Here is a 25355-nt window from a genome sequence, read left to right as displayed (position 1 = left end):
TTTGAGTTTCTAAATATAATTGAAAAAAATTTCAGGTTGCATGATAGTTGTTTTAATAAACAACAGGAGGTTGTCTGATAAATAGTAGTTGTTTGGTCTGGTGGTAGGGTTTCCTTTCTGTGATTACTCTTCATATACTATTAATTTCTTTTTTATTTAGTTATAGACATAAGTTAATGCAGAAATTGGTTAAGGAGCTGAGAAGATGTGAAAATAATAGAGGTGTGACGTTGTACATTATAGAAGGAAATCAGAGTTCACATGTGTTGAGGACAAAGCCCTAAAGTCTTGTCATTTGTACTTTAATATGTACATTCACATTTTAATATTTAGCATTTAATATGTACTTATTAACCTTTGTGACCACTTGATTGGAAAGGATAATATGATAACTTCATGCAGGCTTGGAAGGTTGTCCTTCTGGCAACTCTCTTGTTTTTAACCTGTGGTGCTGAAATAATTAGCAGAATGGGGTCCTAAAATTCAAGTTCACTGTGGAGTCCTAAGGCCTCCTCTTTTTTTTTTTTTTTTTTTTTTTTTTTTTTTTTTTTTTTTTTTAATTTGGGCTGTCTAATGCTGAAAACGAGCTGGAGTTACAAGTTGTTCTCCACCTTATTTGAGTTTTGCCATTTAGCCAAACACAGATGCCAGAGGGTGTTGCAGTCATGGGATGATTGATAAAATGTAAGAAGAAATCTTTCCATCTCTCTTCTGCCTTTGTTCTTCCTTTCAGCTTCTATGTATTATCTTTGTCTTTGGTCCCTCATTTACATTTAAACAAAAACTTTCTAGGCATATACTTAAAAGCTAAATCTTTTTTATATACTTTATACACTCAGTATATTTTCGAAGTACATTCTTTAGTCTTTAGTAGCTTTGTCTTTATTTTCCTTTTATGTAAAGAAGTATAACAGAGAGAATGTTGCATGGATTCTGGTACTATTTAGTTTTAAAACCTTGTTTAACCTTGAAGTAATTATTTGTGGAAAAACATACTGTTGAACATACCACTGATTTTTGAAGAATTGCAATCACTGCAAACTTAAATTAAAGCTAAATGATTTCAGATTCAGAAAAAATAAGATGCTGCTGATGTTTTTCCAGCTTGGAATTCTAGGAACATAGTAAGACATTATATCTGATCTGAATTCAGTTTTGACCCTGCTTTGAACAGGACTTTGAGCTGGACACCCCCATAAAGTTCTTCACAACCTGAATTATAGTGTGATAGGATGCCTGTCTCACCACCAAATGTTTAGGCATTCCTTTTGTGTTTAGATCAGGCTGGGCTGGGAATCGAGGAGTGTGGTTATTTCTTCTGCTGCTTTGAAAACTGGACAGGCATCTCAGGAGTCATGCAGAAAGCATGAAGGGGATTGTTGGGGTGTGTAGGGAAGGGAGCAGATGTCATGGGTTTTGTCATTGTTGTTACCTGCCTTTTCTCGAAGTATATTGAGATTGACCTTAAAGAGGTGGACTAGATCCTAGAAGAACAAATTGCTAATGTTTTGTCTCAATTTCTTACATATTCAGTAGAGAGAGAAGTAGGCAGTTAAAATAAGTGATCTGTATCTGACTCTGGAGGTCTTCAGAGTGTGTTTTCATTCAGCATTAAATACAGTCTAGAGATCCTGAGTCTTCAGGGTGTCTCACTACCAGGGACTTTACAGTGACCCTGTTGGTGAAATGAGCAGCTGTCTGCCCATCTGTCTATGAACTTGTTATGTGTGTGCATGTGTCTTTATATGAGAGTAAATTGATCTATATATATTGACATACCTTTGTCACCTTCTAAGGTTTCTGAAAACGCCATGATTCTGTATTGTGGTGAATCCTGCCTCCTGACAGTAACTATTGGCAAATTTCAAGCTGTGTGGTGCAAATTGCTCCACTTGTGTATGGGTCTTACTGAGTACTGTTACAGTTTTTTCCTTATGGTTCAGGGTGTTTCAGAACGTACATTTTCTTTTTCATTGTGAATCTGTTTCTTTTTAATAGCTTTGAGGAATGATAAGGGAACAGAAGAATGGGTGACAATGAAGTTAAATAAGATGTTAATCTGGTAAGTGGGAGATGCATTGCAGAGAGCAATAAATAATTTTTCCCTTGGGAAAGGTGATTAGAGAACTGAAGCTGTATGATAATTTTGTTTCAAGACAGTAATTTTGCCAAGTCTTGCACATTTCAGATTTTTAGTATTTCTTAATATTTGAGGAAGAAATATTTTTCTGCTTTACAGGGATTGCTATAACATCTCCGTTCTAGTAATCATAAACCCAAATACTTTTTATACCTTACATTTACATGCCATAGATGTCTCTCAATGTGTACACACTCATTTTGTATAGTTCTTAGAGATGTTACTCGAAGTTCACACTGATCGTTGTCTACACCTGTAATCAAAAGTTTAGCAAGTGTCACCAGGGTTACAGTGTAGTCACATGGTAGTGCTGGTTTTTGTGTAGAGAAAAAAAAGAAATCCCTACAATTTCTAAAATTAGGAGAGGAATTGAATAGGCTTCTAAGAATCTCGTGATCTGCAGTAGGCTGGAGAGCTGTGCAGCAGAATAGCAGATTTTGTGTCACTTCACTGTTTTTCCACAAGAGAGCTCATAACCCTTTAAAAAGTGGCCATGTGTGACATAGAACAAGATAATAGCTTGACTTTTTGAAAGAGAAATTTAGAGATGAGAATTTAGTTGTGGAGTCCAAAGCAAATGGACATTTCTTTATGCTACTATATTTGACAACTCTAGTATTGTTACACAGTTTTTGTAAATATGGAAGCATCAATCATTTCTGAATGGGACTGCCTGTCACTGAAACAATGAACTTGGCAAGTGTGTGTCTGTATGCAATAGTTAATAAACTTCACTCTTCAATAGAGCATTACCTGCCACTTCCTACTGTGTAGGAAAAATGTAATGCCTTTGCCATATAAGTTCTGAAGTGTATTGAATCAGGCTTGCTTGATGCAGTTTCATGTTTTTCTGTGAAATTACTGCTACACAGATCGGTCTCTACTTTATCCAGAGCAGAATTAAATGAAGTCAAATTGTTGCATCATATTGTTTGAGATCACCATACAATTATTACATTTAAATAAGATAAAGTATTAGTCAGTAGCTAAAGTAAGTTGTGTGAACTAGAAAATATGCTGAAATCTTCTGAGCTGCCTTCTCTGGTAAGCCATAAGAAATCATGGAATTTCTGTTCATCTTTGTGAAACTAAATGTGCTCTGGCACTGATTCAATTGCTTTCCATTTGTGAAGTTTTCTGAAGAATGATTTGGAGATCAGAAAACTTCCAGCTACAGCTGCTGTGTCTCTCATGGTTTCAAATGATATATTGCCCTTCAGATCATTTGCACTATGAGCTGCTTTGATGTTCCAACATTTTCTTCTTTCTCATCTCCATAATCCTTTCTATTATAAGTGTGATAGAAATAAGCCTAAATCTAAATACTGGCAAATCCCAACTTCATTTAATTAAATGAAACTTAAGAATTCTATTAAAAGATAAAAATTTGGACAGGTTGAGAGACTCCATTTATCTCTAGGTTATATTGAGGGATGAGAATCTCCAAAATATCTGTAGTTCAACAGAGTTACATTCTTCTTTCTTGGTTGCTCTGCAGTCCTTCCCCATATTTATGTCCTCTCTGGACTAAGGAAATAGGGAATTTTAATAACACAGAAAATCATTATACACACTGATTGGTCTAAGGAACAAACTGTTATACAGACTTCACTAACTTCAGAAATCATCTATCCATATGGTATTTTGAGTCCTTTATAATAAAACAGCATGATAAACAGCATGATAATATAACTAAGATTTGGACCCAGTATGTTTGTATGTACATTTAATACAGCATTAAGGGACTGCTGTAAGTGCAGAAATCTGGTGATTTAGATTAGTACCTAAAATTGTATTAATTGTATTAATTGTATTAATCCTGAGTTTTATTTCTGTATTGAAAGTAAGTCTTTTATCATTCTAAAAGGATTTGGTTCTAGTCTGTCTCTTTCTTATCTTTAGATACTTATTTGCCTATATGTGTGCTATGCTTGTAGAGACTCCTGGGATATGTCTGTCTGTCTGTCTGTTTGTCTATCTATCTACTCTGGGATTTAATGGGCTTCTGTAGCAGTTTTCACCACATCAGTCTTTTCTTAAATTGTTCAAGTGTGCGCTTGTGCTTCTGGATTCCAGTCTCAGCCTGTTCATTTACCATCAGTTATTTATCCTAGTTAATAATGTCTGAGTTACAATTAAGCTGATGTAGGTGCACTATTTAGTCTCATACTCGGTGAGTACTAAGATTTTTTTTCATATTTTTGTTAGTACCAAGTTACCTACTATTTTGGTTTATGTTTCTGTAACACAGTGATCAGTACAGACATATGCTAATTTAGATTTTTTTATGCTTTATGTAGTTCTTAGGCATTTGAAAAAAGAAGTGAAGTACAAATTTAAAGCATCATTCTCTTGGGAGCAGTGGCCATAGAATATTTGCATTTTCATGGATGCCTGTTTCCTGCTTATTCTGAGAACTTTGGGAAGCTAATAGCTGACAAAATGCAGGAGTTTGAAAGACTGAACTCCAGCAGAGAAGGTAGTATAAAGTTGATAGTTTAGAATGAATGTTTAGTATTATTTTAAAGGTAGAATTGCCTGCAGCCTTTTAGATTTCCAAGATTTTCAAATACGCATAGTAGTTTTCACTTAATATTTTTATTGTGTTAAAAAAAAGAAAAAATGCAAAAAATTAGCAAGTCAAGTCTTGTTGAAAGACAGAACTCAAAATAGTCTTGATATGATGGAGACAAAGTGTGAAAAAATTGTTCAATAGGAACAAATGGGAAGTGCTCCATTTAGCTGGGGAGGAACAGTGGAAGACATAGTAGTATGGGGGATATCTTGTAATGGATTTTTTCTGTGGGAGAAGGTCTGTGAATAATGATAAAAAGATGGCAAAAGTCAGCAGTTTCATGCTGTTGTCAGGCAGGCAACTATTTTAAGATTCTTAAACAGAAAGCAGAGATCTGTGAATTGAAACTTCTGTTTTGCATTGGTAAACTGGAGAATATTGCTCAGATTTGGGTAGTGTACTTGAAAGACACCGATCAATTGGAAAGAAGAGAGAAAAAATATGCTCTGAAATCTACATAGAAAAAGCTACACATAAGAAAGTGCTTATCTGTACTCTGTTACAGTAGATGAAGCCCCAGTGGTGTTGTACTGCAACGAAGAAAATACAGGCTCAATATTAGCAAATATTTTCCAATGACCAATTAAAATGCTTTTGGTTAAGGATTTTGGGGATTCTATGTCTTAGAAATGAGCTGGACAAGTAAACAGCTGCCAAAAATTACGTTGTAAATAGCATTAATTCTGCTTGCAGGCCAGGGATTGCTCAGCAGAATTGACCTTAGGACAGGTTTGAAATGTGATTTACAAAGAAAAGCTAAGTGATTTGAATGTTTTAACTAGTTTTAGAATTAATCTGTGAGTGTTATGCTCTAGCAAGAAGAGGGTGTTCATTAATCTCTCTCCAAGAAGATTACACAGTTTTTTATTATAACATAATGGGATGTATTGCTTCAGTCGTAAAGACTCTTGCAGAATGGGTTTAAATTTCAAATATTATAAATCAATAGTAAAAGAACATTAATTTGTTCATAACTTGGTACATGTCTTTTTTCATTAGTAGTCCTACAGTGGAACTATTGTGTATGGAAAAATAGATCTGTACACTGTCACTTCAACATATACTTATGCTATTATGAACTACATAGTGTACATGAGAAATCCAATGAATTTTGCAGTTTTTGCAGTACACACAGTCTTACTTTTAACTGTTTTTTGTTTGTTTGGTTGGTTTTTTTTAAATTGCATCTCAGTGAACCTGACATACTGCTTAGAAGTAGAATCATGTGCTGCATTTCAAAGACTTTGTGTGAGGTAAAAGCAGTTTGCTTTCCCAACAGAAGTAAACCTAGCATTATCTAGTCTTACATAGAATTTTTTTAAGATAGGTCTGGTTATATCTAGAGTGGATAAATCTGATGGTATTTTAAGTGATTTTGTAAATTAGAAAACCATTGTGTCAAAACAGCAAAAAGGAAAAGTGAGGGAGGGTAGAATTGCATCAAATTTTAATTAATCAAGCATTTATGAAAAAATTTGCAAAATTTAGAAAAGTAAGCACTAACTTTTAATGTAAAAAATTATACCCATATTTAAAGTAGATGAAATACAGTATAGAGAGAATAAAGCTGGGTAATATGGAAAAAAAAGACTGTACTGTACACATAAACCTGGGACGAGAATTTTGCTCTTGTGGAGACAAGAACCCAAGGTTATTGCTTAAGACCTCAGGGCTTTTGAAATGTCACTGAAAACCTAGGGCTAGACAAGTGAGCTGAGCCCAGTGTCACCACTGACTGCAATGACAGCTTGGACTCTCAGCTAAATTCCACACACGTGAGGTATGTCTGAAGCTCTGCCGCAGTGAGTCTGTTCTACACACTGAAGTAAGATCCTCAGAAGTTCCCTACTCTCTGAAACCTTACAGCCACTCTGTCTGACAGTGCAAGGGTGTGAGTAAAGTTTGGGAACAAAACCAGGCTGTTGAGCAGTAAGCTCACACTTGAGTTTCCAGCCTGTCAGCTGCTTGGAGGTGATTGCTTTTATGCTGATGTAAATGAAAGATGGCTTACTGCTTGGAGCTTCCCTCCTGCTGAGGAGGTAAAAATGTGCAAGAAGGTTCTGTAAACAAACTGTTAAATCTATTGCTCAAACTTTTGCTTATCATGTGGCAATTTGCTTGCATGTAAAATAAGAAGTGAGTTTCTACTTTTCTTTCTGTTCTTGAATTAAGCAGAAAGGTATGTATGTCAGGTAATGAAGTAGGTGACAGTGATTTTAACAGTGGTAATGAAACAACCTTATATAAAGCACATCATGGACAAGGAGGTGTACCTTGATTCTTAAAAGAGCTATTGATACAAGTAATACCCATTTTTAATAAAGCTACAAATTTCACCTTCATTAAAGGCTTGAACTTAAGTCTGTGCAGGTTACAGGAGTGTCGTGATAGAGGTCTGCTGATTCTCATGTTCTGGAAGAGAACATTTTGTATTCACTATTTCAGTGCATTTGAAATGCATATGCATTGTAAGTCACAATACAGCATGCTACAGTTCTGCTATAGATCAGCTGCATAGCCATTCAGTATTTGTACAGTAACCATTTATGTAGGGGTTTTTGATAGTTTCATAAAATACAGCAGAATTTACTGAGGAGAGTTGGTTTTCTGGGTTATTTATTTTGCAGTGTGTAATTCTTTCCTGTTCCAGCTGTCTTCATCTGTATACCTACTTAATATCCACTGTGATAGAAGCAAAATGAAAAATTAGCCCTGTAGTTTGATGGTTAGGGTGCTCATGTACTACAAAGCAAGGGTACTGTTTCAGTGAGAATTTTTAATTATTTTTATAATTTATCAATATAGTCTGCACTTGCAGGCCTGGATCACTTTAGAAAAAGTGTTTTGCAAGATGTGTAGTAGCTCTGGGCTGGATATACTTCCAGTGTCCAGATCTCATCTATTTTATTGCCCTTTTCAGTGAATCTTCTAAGGTTACCAGACTTTAAAAAAAAGGAATTATTTGCTGATTGGGAGACAATTAACTAACTTGTCTTAAGAATGAAGAGATATGTATCTAAATTCCAGTGGATATTTCCATCCACTGCTACCACTATAATAGCCATGGCCTGGCTGCTTATGGAAATAAGTTTGTGCAAAGTATAGCAAAGATGTTCTGCAGGGCCAGGCTTGCTATATGGCTGAGATTTCTTTCAAATCAAGTTAATGTGTAATCTTTGAATTGAGGTATACCAATCTTTGTTCTCTACTTGTGTAAAACACATTATGGCTATGTAAATATATTTATTTATTGTTAGGCATCTGAAAATAATTAAATATTTGAAGTATTCCTTGTTCTTTATGTTGTGCCTATGAGGCCTTTTGAGTTTTGTAAGATGGGATAATATAGTTATAATTTACAAGGTTTGTAGATGTACAGGGAAGGACTACAAATTTAAATTTATAAAATGGCTTTCCTTTGTGTTTCTATTATGTCATAACAGTTTCAAACTGAAACAGTTTGCAAGCTAATTGTCTTTGTTTTGCCTACCACAATTTTGATGTCATGTTACTTTAAACAAGTTGCTGTAAAATGCCTGATGATCACCAATGAGTATCTTTTTTATTCTGGATTTGTTACTTAAAAGTTGTAAGCCAGAATCCTATAAGCGAAGTAAGGCCTAGTTCATCCATATTAAAATTCTGTGCACATTTTAATTTGATTTCGGCTGTGTGACCATGTTATACTGAAGTTATTACCTGGCTCAGTGGTCCTACAGACAATTTCCCTTTCTCATTCCAATTTTATTGTAAATGATTGTCAGCATAGTACAGGAAACTGCAAATTCAATTTTGAACAGTCCCATGAGAGACTTGATTCTTCATTACTTACTCTTGTTGTTTTGAAAATGAATTGAAGTAGCCATCTAATTTAAGGTTTTCCTTCAGATTAGAGGATTAAAATCTGCAATTTGTTTTATGGAAGGTCTTTTTCTTTATTGTGTCATTAGAGAGAAGCTAATATTTAAGAAAATTTTGTAGTGATTACTCCCATGGGAAAGATTTAGTTCTTCATTTAATATTTCCATTTTATATTTAAGGGTTTATTAAGCTGGTTTTTTTTCCATTCTTTTATACCTGGGTATCATAAACCTGCTGTTTTCTTTTAAAGACAATGCTTTTTGAGTACTTATTATAATTTAGGATTTAAAGACAGCTCTTCCTCCAAACACTGCACTTAGTCCTTACTGTGAGGCAGTAAGACCCCACCTCAGGTTCTTCAATTCAGATTTAGCATTCATCAGCTTTTGAAGATGAACTGCAATCAAATGCCAGCCACTGCCCTGTTTTGTAAAGAATTATTTTTCAAGCCTAAGGTGTGTTACAACAGTCAGATCTACAATCCTGTTCCAGTCTTGAAAATGGTGCGTGTGAATGTAGGAAAGCATTGATCATAGTACAGACTGGCACTGCAATGATGCTTTGAAAGGTGTATAGTGTCAATTTAATCAGAAATGTCAATGCAGTCTACTCCACACGCTTCTCCCCATGTTTCTTCCTCATACAGAATTTTAAGGGAAGACCACTATGTTAGTCTCTCCAAGGGGCTTTGCAATTATATGAATATCACAAAATTCTTATTTTCTTATTTAGACAAAAGTCTAAATACCACATCAAGTGTTTATGATTGGTTTGGGTACTCTTTGCCTGCTTTATAAATTTTTAAGGACCTAGGATCTATGCATTTTTGTATCCTAAGTGAATACTTTCTGGATGGTTTGGGTTAGGAGTATGAAGTCACTTACTTGTTTCAACATCACAGACTTGTATACCACTGACATTATTGCTGTGTCAGTTTTGGTATAGTTATTCGTTAAGGCTTTTTAAAAAAACAGATAATGGCCAAAATTTCTTACTTCTATTTCACACTCCATGATTCATACTGTTTAACTGAATTTGTCTCAGGATTTTAAGAAAGTAATAAAACCTGAGATTCATTGCTGGGACTTCAAACTATGAAGTTTTACAACAAAACAGGACTTCAAAGATTTTGTCAAGGCTTTTATTACTTGATCACAGATGGAGAAAGGTTGTGCATGACAACTGCTTTATTTTTTACAAAGCTGAGATACTTTGAGCATCTTGAAATCTTATAACACTACTGTTTTACCATGAAGAAGCAATTTCTGCCTGTTCGGCCCCGAGTCATCTTCCCTTTATGAAATGAAATCTGTAGCACTATGAAGGGAAAGAATGACATGGGAATCAAGCTCCCATTATTTATGAATTGCTAAATGAGTCTTTACCTTACGTAAGCAATATATTGCCTCCATTCTTTAGCAGGCTAAAAATTATTTAACATGCCTTATTAAGTGAAAACAGGTTATTTTTACTGTGATTCTCTACGGAATATTATTTTGAACTGTTGTTTGGATTTGCTTTCAAGTATCTTTTTATATTAATGACTCTGTTGCTATAGTAAGTATATAGGATTGAGAACATTCCTAGCTGAAGGAAGTAAATAAATGGTAGGAATAAAAATAAGGCTTGTATAAATCATCATTATAATTCTACTTTTTACTGGATTCTGTTATGTAAAATAAGCAGAAGGTTTTAGAGATAATTTCTTTTATGATCTGTATGGAGTGGATAAATTTTGAGCTGTGGTTTTTAACTCATAAAAAGTTATTATCCATATCTACAAATCCTAGTCTTATCTGTGTAGTGAGGCCACCAGAGTTATAAGAACAGTATAGTAGTACATAGCCTACTATAGATGTAAGAAAATTAATCTGAAGAGAAAATTGTCGTATTCCACTGTCTCAAATAAGTTCTACTTCAGGAATTTTTCCTTGCAAGAATCTTTTCTGTTGTCTGCTCCCAGATTTATTCCAGTGCCAGTATCTAGTTGCTCTTTGAACATCAAGGCCTGTGCTAATCTATTTGTTACTATACTAGTTAAATTATGCTTCAGAGGACCTCTGAGAAATGCATTAAGTGAAAGCATTTTTACTTGTTTTTTTTCTCTTGTCATTTTGGTGAGTTTTCAAAAATGTACCAATTGCTTCCAAGTATTTACTTTGTGAGTGCACAATAGCCAGAATCTTTCCTAAAGCTTTAATTATGCTACTTTTTCTATAAAACTTTGTGTTTGTTTCCCTCTCTTTCTATTCAGAGAGGGAAAAGGTGTCTGCCTAGAAATGGACAGTAGGGGGACTTGGACTCTGTTCTCTTTTATATTTATGTATTTTATTTTAAACATCTGGTTGATTCAAAACATAGAATGCTTCCAAACACAGACAAGACATCCTTGTTCTGTGTCTCCATAGCAGGCCCTAAACCCCTAGTTCTTTTTGCCTTTATCTCTGAATTTTTGATGCTAGAGATAGATTTCTACCTGCTCTCCTTCCCACCCTGAGAATTTTACATCCCAGGGCAGAGAGTGGCTGGTTGGCCTTTCACAGGACTATTGAAGTGCTTCCACACAGTTTGTTGATCCCAAGGAGAGACCCCTTCTGTCTCTTTCCAGTTTTAAAGAAAATAATTTGAGATCTGGAAAAATGTTTGGGTTGTCGTTTGGTGTTTTAGATCAATATTTATGTATGTACACTTTAATAATCAAGTTGCTTTTCCTCTGAGTGATGTGTAGAAAGATATAATCTACTCTTTTGTTGGGTTATAAATACATCTTAAAGAAAACTGTCAACACTTTATGTGTAAGATATTTTAAGAAAATTCTCATCCAGATCTGTTGCTGCTTTTTTTTTCTGTCTATGTACAGCACAGATATCATATTCTTCTTTTCCTTGCCTCAGGAGACCACAGACAACTGGCTTGGCTAAGGACAAAGCCAGGGCCTAAAATACAGAGGAGATTGAACAATGAGCTAAAAAGTGATTGAAGGTCTTGTCATGAAGCTGGTGGGAGAAATGTGTTCTTCAGGGATGAGTTTTAAACTTTATTCCCAAATAGGGTGCTAGGAAACTAACATATCTAACTTTGGGAGAATGCTGCAGTATGACAGACCTTTCATTTTAGTAATCTACCTTTGTGTCTATGTGTATGTTTTGTTTCGTTGTTGGTTTGGGTTTTGTGTGTGTTTTGTATTTTTTTCTTTATTTTTCTTTAAAAGAGTCTGTATGATCTTTAGACCCATTTCACAAAATTAATCTATTGCAAAAAAACCCCCCGTTATTTTGCCAAGGAAACACAGGTGGAAGTCACTCTATGTTAGAATCCCTGATAATGCTTTTTAGATAGACCAAGTTCCTCAGCTGAATAAATGTGTGGAAACAAAAACATATTCAGACACAGGCAACAATTCATAGCTAGCACATAGAGTAGGAAGGGTCTTGGTTCTTTTTTAATGTACTTTTTCTTCTTTATATCAAATTTTAACATACATGCATCATTCTGTTGCTCATCCATGTACATTTCCTGTCTGATTTATCTAATGTTCCTGCTTACACTCATAATTTGACTTTCTTTATCTATTTTTTAGTTTGGTTATTTTTAGTTAGCACTTTCATTTGAGATTAAAATCAGTAATACTAAAAAAAATAAAGCTGTTCTATTCCTGTGTATTACACAAATTAAGCCTTTTTAAAAATTTGGTTTCCTAAGCACAAACATTAGTACTGTATTCAGTGACCTGAAACCTCTTACTTGGCCTCAGGAGTTCTCAGGAGAAGCACAGATCTCCTGTGAATCCTGAGCCACATTTTCCTATCACAGATACTCTGGGGCTCCTTCTGCTGTGCTGTATATTTATGGTTATTCAAGTTGCTTTTAAGAGATTTTATTGGTATTAGCATTGACAGCAGTTGAACAGTTGGACAGTAGCATTTTTGACGCTGCTGTTTAGAAATTAGCTGAATGCAATGAGTTTGGGAAAATAAGCTATTTTTTACTCATAAAGCATGAAAAGTTTAGTATATATCTATAATTTACTGGGATGTGTGCTGAAATCTGGCTTTCCAAGGAGGAACAAGGTTCATGGTACAGTTGCATCCTCTTAGGATCTTCACCGATGTTATACAGTTGTTTTGCCATGTAAAGCTTTCAGTAGCTCCATGATGACTAGAAAATACCTTGTTTCCTCCAAAGAGATAATTGATGTCAACGGTAGAATTACACAGATAGGCTACTATCTAATAATATATATATATATTTTTTTTTAATTTTCCCTTTTCTGTTTCAGGTATTGCTGTTCATTAAAATATTTAGGAGCCAGATTCAAACCCTGTTACAGAAATTTGGACGATACTTTGATGTGCATCAAGATTTGAAACATTGATTCTGTTTGATATGCCATATGTAGAGATAGAATCACATATTCTCTCTTTTTGCTGAGGGAGCTGGGGATGTTTATAAGGTCACTCAGGTTTGGGAATGATCTTACTTCTCTCTACAGCCACTTGGGAGGAGGTTGTATCAAGGTGGGGGTCAGTCTTTCTCCCAGGCAACCAGCAACTGGACAAGAGGAAATGGCCTCAAGGTGGACCTGAGGAGATTCAAGTTGGACATCAAGAGGAATTCATTAGGAGGAATTTCTTAAATGAATGGGTTGTTAAATGTTGGAATGGAACTGCCCAGGGACACAGTGGAGTCACCATACCTGGAAGTGTTCAAGAAATGACTGGAGGTATGGTCTAGTTAACAGGGTTGTGTTCAGTCAGAAGTTGGACTTGATTTCAGAGGTCTTCTCCAACCTAATGGATTCTGTGATTCTTTCAGCGTTTAGATTTAAGGTAGCAGAAACTCAAAATAACCTGATGACATTCATTTGTTTTGTTGTACTTTTTTTCCTAACTAGACACAATTTCTTTCTTCATTTAGATTCTTCTGATGGCAGTACTTATGGTTACTGCAGCCTTTCCCAAAAAGGCTTAGAATTCAAAAGAAGCAGCATTTTCTTAGGTGTCTCAGAAACTCTTCAAAAAAGTAAAGAGCTCTCTCTTTTTAGACAGTGTGAGTACTCCAGTCAAAACTAACTTGATCAAACATAACAGATGATGGAGATTTTAACTGCACTGTCAAAAGACAGCTTTGTTGATAATGTGAAAGTTAAGCAATTACTTGCTTTCCAGACTTCTCAGCTGTTATTCACAAGGAAAGTATTGTGAGAAATTCTACTCCTGCCTTTGACCCTTTCCTTCACACTTTTAAATACATAAAAGTGAAAACCAGTGTTCTCTGTTCTTTATAAATTTCTCACTTAAAGCTTTCTTAAGAATAACCGTGAAGGATTGCTTGTAATGGTTTATAAATATAGTTACACTAATACTTTTCTTTCAAGAAGAATAAAGAAAACCATTGTGGTTACATTTGCTTCAAAAGTTAAAATTCTTTGTGTTTAGTGTCTGCAGTACCAGTCTGAAGGAAAGTAGTTTAAAAAAAATTGCAGCTATGGAGTTTTCTGTACTGTAACTCAGAACTTACAAGTGCAGTAATTAATCAATTTTCGATTTATTTATTTTGTCTTTTCTAGTACAGTAAAAGCAGGAAGTTTTGAAACATATGCTAATGTTTTCAGGTTATATCAATTTTTTTCTTTTTTTTACAGACTCTTAAAGAATAGGTGTTTTTCCCACCCTTCTGTTCATACATTGAATATATGAAGACCTTGAAGTCCAGGATTTATATTTTTCATCTGAAAGGTGGCAAGTGAAAATTATAACTCATTGAGATTAGTTTCATAGCATGGTGATTTGGCATTACTCAAGACAGTTGAGTGGCAGAGATAATTCATTCATCTCTTGAGTATCTGCTGAAAGACTTTGCCAAGACACGGCATGTGAATTTGCCATTGAAAGGTACATATTTCTTAGTGCTGTTCACTTATACTTAGTGGTTATAAGTTTTAGAAATTTTTCTGAAAGTTCTGTCCTAAATTAGGCAGTTTAGCCCTCAGTGTAGACTGTGGAGAGAAAGGATGGTGAGGTGCACCAGTCATGGCTCCTGGAGGTATCTTTCTCTATTAACAAGAGAAAAAGCCTAGAGTCATGAGACACCTTGCTGTCTGTACTTAAGTGGACTGCATTTGAGCAGTTTGATTAAATTCACAAAGGTTCCAAAACTCATCTTCCTTCCATGTAATTTGGACAGCTAAGTTAGGAGCCTAGTTTTCCTGAGTTCTTCTGTAGTCAGCAGTGAGAGCAAGGTACCTGCAGAGTAAAATTAGTCTTCTTCTTCATCTCCCACCTCAGTGCCTCAGTTGCTCCTTGAGGTTAGACAATGTCAATTGAGGTATCAAATCACATTGATTTCAGTAGGAATTGCGTTGCCATTACAAATCTTGAGTATTAAAAAGTATTCATTTTCTTTGAGCATTTTGTTTTCTAACGTCTGTGTTCAAACTCTTTGTGCAAATAGAGCTTCAGCAGATTTCATTTAAGAATCTACTTCTCTCTGTTGGATTTGTGGGATTCTCTGTAATCCTGATTTCCTTATTTAACATAGGTTCCTGAATTAAAGTCAATGTGAGTTTTTAAAGCATGACTTATATTTTCATGTTCCATGCTTGCATACTTCATTACCTTTTAAGTATCTGTGGTACTGGAAGGATAACATGTATTCCAAGGCTCATGAACCAGCTGTGTATTGAAGATCACTTCATTTTAATTGATTTGTATCAGAAACATTTATACCAAAGAATAGTATTCTTTTCAAACAGAACAGGATACCCTTTTCTGGAAATTTATCAGTTAACTGCCAGTTTTCATCATGGGTATTTCTAAAGCTCTTTCTTATCTTTCTCTTTATTTTTAATTTGAAATTTAAGTTATTCGTGTTCCTTCCTTGCTGACTTTTTGACAGTATGTGCTGTCCTCTTCTCTTTGTAATCACCCGACCAACTTCTGTGGCTGCTTAGGAAAGTACAGTGGGAAACTAGCACTGGATAATTTTTCCTGCTGTATTATGTTTAAGTTGGATACTTTCCCTGATCTGCTTCATGGAGCAGCTGCACAAACAGTTGTGTGTCTGTCTGGTACTGCAGCCAGAGACTTGTGAAACCATAGCCTAAGTCATGCTGTTTTTGAGCAACCTCCAGTGTTTATAATTAAAAGGCAACTATGATGATGTCTGCTGTAACTTCTGTTTTTGTAGTCTTTCTTCTTAGAGTAGGTATTCATATTCATCCCAATATAGTTATTAACCCCATCTGTAAATCAGACTACTTTAAGTTCAGGGAAGGGAGGCAGTAGGGCAGTCTTGTAACTTCCAGTGCTTTGTATAACTAATGCTAAAATGGGTTTTTAAATTAAAAGGTTGCCATAATTTGTCTGTAGTATAGTATAATTCCTGCTGATTATAATCAAGTAAATGACTCAGAACTGTCTTCTACTTCATACAGATTTTTGGGTAAATCTTTTGCACAAGTTCTGTACTGAAGAAGATGCATCATCCATCTGAAGAAAATACAGTTTTGAAGTTTAATATCTGTCTCAGCTTAAAATAGAGATGGGGTTTATCCAAAATATTCATATTTAAGGTGATAATTAATAATTCAGAAGGAAGTTATGAATTAAAAGAAGGAATATATTTCCTTACTCTTGTATCTGACCAGCAAAATTTCAAAAGTGGTAATTAATCTATAAATAATATTTATTTAGAAATTAGCTCAAATGCCATAAATTCTTTCTCTTTTTTTTACATTTTTTTCCCCAAGTCTTTCCTATCCAACTCTTGCTTCATATATATTCCAGACATTTTCTGGGGATTTTGGACAAAATAAACTGATTATTAAGTATATTCATTTTTTGCATTATGCTCTGAAAGAGTTATCATATTTCCATTTTATCATTAGGTAAGCATAAATATGTTGTTCTTAGTCAAGTGGGGCTACCTCTCAGCAGATTTCTAATATTCCTTTATCATGTGGCACTCTGACTCTGCTAGGTTTTAGTGTCATTGTTTTCGAAAGATTGTGTTTCTTATCAATGAGGAGTGTGAAAAATGTCTTTGTTTTTTTGTTTTTTTGTTTTTTTTCTTGTTAGCAAGTCTTACAAAAATGTCGTGTAGAGATTTTAGAAGTGAAGGAAAAAAGAGGCAAAAGTTTGTATTAACTGGGGTCATAAGCATTCTTTTTGATCGAGATGTGGCAGGTCCTTCTGGAAGTCTTGTCCTAACCAAGACTCTGCTGCTTGCACATGCACCAGCTCTTAGCAATTTGTAAAGTGTAGCAAAGGCATAAAATGGGAAATTAGCAAGCTCTTGAACAAAAGGAAGCCTAATTCATCTAGCAAGCATAGGGGCAGACTGATGAGGGAGAGGTGGAACCCACACTCACTCACATATGGTCACAGACATGGGACATCACACCGCAGCCATGCCTTCAGCAACTAATTACTCTCACTCAGAGTGATACTACTAAGATCTTAGGCTCATATTCATATTTCCTAGCTTTAATTTAAACTGTATCTGTACTGGTAAATAGCACAATGCCTGGGAGGAAGATTGAAACTACCATTTATTCATGTTACCCCAGCATTAATGTTTTCTCAGATAATGTTTGACTTGTGCCATGTTGTGCTTGCTAAAATGTTAATCACAGAGACAAATCCCTAAATTCCATACTTTTGGCTGTGTTTATCCTGATTGGACCTCAGACGTTGTCACTACACCTTGTGTTCTGTTTTATGCTATGGAAAGGTGCTGCAACTTTGTGACACACCTTCAGATACTTCTGAGCTGATATGAAAAAGGAAATGAAGATTAGATGCTGATGGCATAAGGTTCACCAGCTACTTGCTGGGACAAACCTGTGCTTCAAAGGTAGTGGAGACCACTCAAAGCTGACCTGATCTCCGGGGTGTCTCTCCTTATTGGTGCAGTCTGTGGCTTTGGTTTTCATATAGGCACTCAACCCCGATATCATATGAGTTCATCTCTGAATTTTTTATATCTGAGCGTGCTGAGCTTTATGAAGAGCTTCCAGAGTGTATAAGAAGTGGAAGATTGAGTGATACTAGTACATTTTTCATGTCTATCATGTGTAAGAGCTTTCTGGTTCTCTGTAGAGGTCTGTACTTTAGGTATCAGCTGAAGAGGAAAAAGCATCTTGCTATGAATATAATTTTCTTAGAATTGCTTATACACTGTGGCAATGAGTAAGATAGATAAAGTGTATGACACATTTATATTTTCTTACTGCAGTTTCTGGCTGACATATTTTAAAGTATTGCTTTAAATATTTTTTTTGTTAGATCAGAACTGTCTGGTCTCTTGCATTTACTTTTGCTCTTGCTTTACTTTTCTACTTACTCACCATCACACCTAACAGATGCATTCTCTTGTTTATATCTGTTAGTGTTTTTTTTTGCTAGCTAGTTAGCTGACTTTTAGTAGTGCACATTATAAATGTGGAATCCAGAATACTAACCTTTTTGTCTGTGCAGTGTGCAAATTCACACTGCAGAAATTGATTTTAGAGCTGTTCTTCAAATCGCAAATTATTTCTATAACAGTTAAAATACACAGAATCTCTTCTTTTAAAACTTTGTGCATTAAAATACATATCTGGCAAATGAATGAATATAAGAATAAAGCAGCATTAAAATTATTATGTGATGGATTAAATGTAATAAGCTTAAGGAAGCAAATTTCTGTTTTCTATTGTAACACCAGCAGCTGTTAATTCAGTTGTAGTTTTAATGTACAGGTTCTGGACTGTGAATTGGAAAGGACAGATGTGCTAAATGAGGACAAGCTTGCAAGACTGAGGTATTCCTCTTGTGCCCACTACTGTTTCTACAGAAATCCAGATGTTTTAAGGCACATGACACTATTTCCTGTGTCAGCTTGGGTGTCTTGCTCCACTGTAGTATTAATGCATAACTCTATGATGTGTGACTGGTTTGTATTTTCTGATTACCAGGGGTAAGTTCAGGAGAATCACCATCACTTTCACCAGCTACATGTGAAAAAAGTATATTATTCTTCCACAAATCTGTTCATATAATTCCTTACTTGTATTTTTTGACGTTTGAAGCCCTGTCCATATTGTGACAAAATATCTCCCTAGTATGTATCAGTAGATCATCTAAAATATGTTTTTACATTTATATTGAGTTTAATAAGTAAAATTTAGCTAAAACTATTTTCCAGAGAGTATCTAATTTTATTTTGAAGCTGTGAAGAGGAAGATATGGAGCCATTGTTTTCTTTGATAATCTGATTCAGTAGGTAGTCACACTGCAAGTGAATGTGTTTTTTGTTAGAGACCTTTAATGTCCAGCATTTTCTCCATATGAATGCAATTATATCATTCTCAATAATTTAGTTTCACTAAACTAATCACTTAATACTTTACTATAAAATATTTTACCTAATTGTGAAATAATTTTACTAAAGGGAATTATTTATCAGTTATACATACAAATCGCCATAGCACTGCATGCAGAGGTTAAATTTTCTCTATTCTTCTTCTGCATTCTTAATAATATGTACCTGTATTGGGATTTTTTTCTGAACCTGCCCATGATATGTGTTACCATATCTTACACTGCAGCTTTTCCTTCCATGATTAGCTAAGTGTAATGAGGTGTTACTGTCCTAAAGTCTTAAAGCTTTCACCTGCTCCTCATTGGAGCTTTTGGAGAACTTGTGAGGAGCAGTACCTGTGGTGTGCAGATAATGATACTCTACTCTCATACTGAGAAATACAAAGTATTGCTGATACTAATAAAATGTTAAAGATGAAATGTTGAAAACTCAACCCAGCTAAGTTACATGCAAATAAAATCATCATAAGTGCAAAAAACTGCTTTTTAAAAAATCTATAGCCAAGAAGCATTAAGCCCCCTGAAAACACAGAGAATCTGGGGGTTTAGGAAAGACTTGGTTGTAAGCCTTGTGCTTACAGGATTATTCAGGATGAATGCAAGATGGAATGACAGGATGATAATCCTTTCACTGCTAATCAGGGCCGTATTTCCCATTGTGCCTGCCTGACACGAGAAATAAAGTGCTCTTGCAATCAAGCCATCTTCTTCCAGTGCCAAAAGAATGAGGAGAATTTCCTGGGATTTTTCCCAGCATTTCCAATATCTTGGAGAAAGAATTAGCACAGAAATGGGCCCCATATTATCTTTTTTCTTACTGTATGTTTAGAAAGAGGAGGACCTCCATGTCTCAGATCAGGTGAAGAGCACAGAGAATCTTCAAGACTCCTCAGGCTGAAAATATATATCAAAAATTCTGGCACCTCTGGTGTATAAAAAAATTTTGGTGTCCATATTGAAGCAAAGGTGTTAGTTGAGAGGTAAAGAAACACTGTTGACTTTTTACTTTTCTTGTGAGGAGTATATAGATGAGGGAGGAATCAAGCTGGAAGCCAAGAATTTCAAAATATGGACAAATATGGAGTGCAAGGAAAGGCTGCCCTACTGAGAGGCTACACAGGCAGTTGAACAACTTTTAGATAGATACCTGGTCATGTGGCATGTATGTGGGCTCAAGTCTGTAGGCAAAGCAAGCTTAGGTCACTTAAAGCAGGCTTAGATTGCTTAGAGTTCTGTGTTGTTATCTCCTTTCACTCAAATTCATTCATTCCAGTTCTAGTCACGTAACTTATGGGGTTAAACACAGTGGCCTTGTTCAGTCAGGGAGAGAAGTGGAATGGGCCCTTAGGGATATGGGAATGACTATTCCCTGTTCTGAGTTGGAAAAATCAAGCAGGACGTTAGAGACGTTCTCTAACATGAGAATGGCATGAGAAATAGATGTTTGTGATGAATGAGTGTGTGACAGGAATTGCAGATAGGAAATGACTGGATTTCTTAGGTAGGTAGGTAAGCAGGAGTTATGGGAGAAATGGCTGAATGCCACAGGAAGTAGTAGGGGAATATTGAAGATCATTAGAGGAGCAGTCTTGCCAGGCTGGCAGTACAATCTAGTTGCAAGTGCTTGGTAATGGCATCACATGTTCCGAATTTGAGTATGAATGTGGCAAAACAGGCACCGAAGGGGAAAAGCTGGGTTGTGTGAGAGGAGATTGGGTGGAGACAAGGAAACCCAAGAGTGGTGAAAAAGAGAGCACAGGAATGGTAGAAGGGATAAGATGTTGTTTAAGCTGTGTGATGGATGGTGGCCAGGAGCACCTGTCAGGTCACAGCAGACAGGGCAGGACAGTAGACTAAGCCCCTGGTCCTGACCATCCTGTAAGTCAAACTTTTATGTCACAAAGGATTGGATCAGGATGCTTCATGTGTTCAATCATATTTCTCAAGATCTTTCTTCATGTTTGTAGTCTATTTATAGATAATTTACTTCTGCAAATTTAGTGCACTGAATTCTGATGTATTCAATGACTGAAAGATGTCTGCCTCTGTGAACAACTATGCATCTATTGGTCTTGCACAGTAATGCCAAAAGCACTCCTTTTTAGATCCCTATTACAAGTTTTTCTCCAAAGAATGTATTCTATTTGCAGCTGATATATTAATCTAATTCCCATTCACTTGCACTTTGTTTTACTGAAAGTGTAGCCTTTGCCCTTAACTATTGCTCATCTTTCTTTTAACAGTGTGAATAAAAGGCACTTATTCATACATCATAGTAAATTAAGAAGACTTTCTTTTGGAGGGGCATTTTAATATCTTCTATTTATTAATTTACAAAGCTATTCTAATTCCTTTGGGAATATGCGATCTTTTATTTTCATTACAGTATTGCTACATCCCTTTATCTTCTGACAGTTTAAATCTCTAAGAAGAATGTTATATAAACAGAGTTGTATTTGCCTTTTAAACATTCTCATGGTCATTTCCTTCTGGAGTTTTTGATATTCTGTATTTGTTTGTCATATGCAAGATGATCTAGAAACAATTTGGAAGCTAATTTGTATCTCTGGTAACACAATTGTTTGGGACTTTTAAAATTTCTTATAAATTTTTAGATTATTTATAGTAATCTAAATGTTTGTACCCCAGGAGTCCTGTTAACACACACACACACAAAATGAGTTTTTAAACTCGCTTAAACTGTGTATATATAAGTTTTCCTTTGCTTGCCTGAAGAGAATTCTTGAAGTATTCATAAGCATAGACTATTTATCTTTACAAAGGTTAATGAACCTACTTAACAACTAAAATAAAATGTTTCCCTGGAATTCAGTTTATTTTTCTTTCTTCTGAAATACTGCACATGTTAAAAGTGACTATAGTTTGGCTGTCCATGGAGATTCAGTTAATTTCTCAGTTAACAGAAATTTCAGGGAATAACTAATAATTATTAAAGCCATTCAGGAGGGATGAATAATCAAATGTTGTATCAAAAGGATATATATGTATAGGATGTATGTGCAAGAAAGTCTTACTTAGAGTGGGGTACACAACCTCAGTGTATGTGTTTTGTTGACTTTGACTGCACAGTGTTGGCAGTTGATAAAGTTTTCTTACTATCATACACACAAATCCCAGCTCTTTACCTTAGATCTTCCCTTTAAGATAGACTCGTCAGTTTTTCAGCAGATTTCTGTTTTTGGTTCTGTGTAGCCCATAATGATTAAACCAAGCACGTGTTAGCTCAAAATTTTATTGCTTGGGGGTATGTCATTTGTTTTCACAGAGGACTAATAAACCATTTTCAAATTAATTCTCTTTTTTAAAGCGTTTTTTCTTGAGATGATAGTCCAGTTTACATAGTCAAAGAAAGCAGTACTTGAACTGACAGAAGAGTGGAAACTGGGACTTGTTACTTCAAAATCCTTCAAAGTTTTTCCTATCTTTTAATAGGTTAATAGGCATTAGAAAACATACTGTGTGTGTTCCTATGTGTAATAGAAGATAGAACTGGTGCTGCATGTTAATAAAAATGTGCTCAATGAGGTGTGGCAAGTTGCATTTATTGCAGTATTTTCCAGTTGCTGTGAGAATAAATCTAGATTGAGAAAATTTATGAAACTCATGGTAGTGTGACCAAGATGAGAGAGAAGTAGTGTAGCTATCCAGAAAACGTTGCAGAGAAATGAGGATGGTATGAAGATGGCAGATTGTAGCTGTAAATAATATGAAATTTTATAAAAAATAGGAGGATTTTCAGATGTTGAATCAGAATAAAGAGAACTTTTTCTTTTAACCAAGAAGAGTTTGAAGAGCTACAAGGAAATAAATCCAGAACTGCAGACTGTTGTTGATTTCTCTGTTCACACTTGTCTTCTGTTGGAAATCCATCCAATAGCTTTCAGTGATTTACAGGAAATCACTGAATCCTGTTCCATAAAGCTGGCTGCTATTACCAGTCAATGAAAGTGTGATCAAGTACTAATATGTATTCTAGAACAGCAAAAATAATATGTGACAAACAGTTTTCCATACCTTTATACTAACTCAAGTACTGTGATTTTTCTGAGAAATCTGCAACTGAAAGTCTGTTAATATAAAAGGTGGGGAAAACATTAAAATTTCAAATGTCTTAGGTTTCTGAGTGTAAAATACCATTTTATTTATAGATTGATTTGAGATTTCAACTTTCTGCTTTGAGAAGAAGTTAATCTGTTCTTTTAATATGGGGACCATAGGGTATAGATGCCCTGAGGGAATTCATTAAGGACAGCTCATGAAACCAGCCTTGCATCAAACAGTTTAGAGAGTTATCAGTGCAATGCAGAACACTTCCAAGAAACAAACACTTCACATCAAAGTGTAAAGAATCCTGGATATTTTCTTAGAAATGCTTAATGCTGTGAAACTGTAGTGAGTAGCATATAGCACCATGCTTCTACATTTTGATGTTACTGCTTCCCTAGATACTTGGATTTGATTTGTTTTTGTTGGTTTTAAGTTTTTTTTTTAGTTGTGGGTTTTTACAAATAAATAGAAGAAGAATTTAGGTTCTTGAATCGTTGTAAAATTTTATATAATTACAGGAAGGGTTCATTTAAGAACATGCCTGCACTTCTATTATATATTTTTATTGCAAAACAAAACATAATAACCCCATTAGTTTGTTACTTGGAAAGGCTTATTTATTCTAAGGTGACAGCTCAGTTTTGTCAGCAGAGCTATATGGAAAGGATCACATAGCAGATATTGACCTTGTGCATCTTGGTGATCTGAGCAATATCCTTTAAAGCTCATAAAATTCTTCCCTTGGCAAAGCAACAGAGTCTGATTATTCTATTCAACCTCTACAGCATCAGAGACGGGAGCATTAAAACACAGGTTTGGGGTTGTTTCCCTCCTCTGTAAAAAAGACACTTTCCAGAGCATAATGTGCAAAAAGGGAAAGAAGGACAGAAGTGTTTCCTCTTTATAGTACAGTAGTTGTCCACAGGTCCTTTCAGTTATGTTAGAAAAAGAAGGGAGCCAGCCATTCTATTACAAAATTAAATGAAATCAAGTTGCCATTTACGTTTCTCTGTGATGAAGTATTAATATCTTTCCTGTAAGTTTCACACTTGTGAGAGCTATGCTGAAAAGCAAATTTAATTTTCTTTCTGTTCAAGTGTGATTGTGTTTGCTATATGCTAATTGGGAAAGTTCAGTATAACTTAAGATTAAACTATTTTCAAAACAGGAGGTGATAAAGTAAATTATTTTAAAATTTACATAGTTTTTGAAGGCTACATTTTAGAAATTTAGAATTAAATTTCTCTTCTTCAAAGTTGCTGCATTCACTAAGGAATCATTTCATGAATTTACATGGAGGTCAATCCTGTGTACACCTAGCAAAATTTGCATTTCATATGTTTCGCTAAAGATTTTAAAACAAGAACATGTGTGTAATAGATCATATTAAAAATATTTTTTTGATTTGCAAGCATTGTATGGTCTGTTTACAGAGAACATCCTACATGTTAAAAAACTTTGAATGATTGTTGGAGTGAATGGTTTATTCTCTTACATTTATATGCTGGTTTGCAGTGTTGTAGCTGCACAATAACTGTTAAGCCAGATATTATTGTGAACTAAACAAAATTCTGTCTGGTAAAAAAAATCTGTCAAAGCATGACTTCTTTTTATTATGTCCCAGGTCAGTAAATGCTTATTAATGGAAAAAAAAGCTAAGATGGCACATTAGAATGCATTTAGATTGCTAATCATGTTTTGATATATTTGTCCTTACTTTCTTTATGTATTATTTACAAAAGGAATTATATTTCATCCTACTGACTATATCATGTGTATGTCCTATGAATAATTTTCTTGGGTAAGAGTACACATGTATTTTTTTCTCTGAGTGGTCAATAATTACCTCATTCCATTTGGTATATTTTTTGTTATTTTATTTAAGATTAGCCCTATGTTTTAATATGTGTATTTATGTGATATGAGAATCAGAAGGTACAATGCACTATCTCCAAAATAAAAAATTATGAGTCGCCACAGATGACAATTTTTTGTCTTTATACATTAAAAACTATGATTTTCCTTGAAAATTAAATCTAAGAGTTTGAATATCGATGTTTTACGTTCTAGAGCACAGGGAGTTAATGCTACACTGCTTCTTCCCTGAAGGAGATGGAGGCTTTGTACACTGCTGCAGCCACACTAAGTGACGTTTTAGGACTTAAGCAGTTTTATTCTGAATTTCAGAATCTGATTTTTGGTTATGGAGAGTTAAGTGGCAAATAGTTGTGGAAAGTAGGCATGCTTTAATAGAGAATTCTGTCTAAGGCACAGAAACTCCATAGAAGATTGGAACTCCAAAATAATTTTGTGTTCAGAATTTTCCAGCATTTACTGAAGATAAATT

The 25355-nt window shown here is 34.9% G+C and overlaps 1 protein-coding gene across 1 annotated transcript in view; it reads left to right on the top strand.

The window, feature by feature from the left end:
- GPC5 (glypican 5) overlaps positions 1–25355 on the top strand; it is a 569474-nt gene that overhangs the window by 8523 nt on the left and 535596 nt on the right. The window lies entirely within an intron of this gene.

This window comes from Erithacus rubecula (genome assembly GCF_903797595.1).
Source record: "Erithacus rubecula genome assembly, chromosome: 1".
Lineage (NCBI taxonomy): Eukaryota > Metazoa > Chordata > Aves > Passeriformes > Muscicapidae > Erithacus > Erithacus rubecula.
Note: the sequence above shows the minus strand (reverse complement) of the source record. Positions and strands in the feature narration are given on the sequence as shown.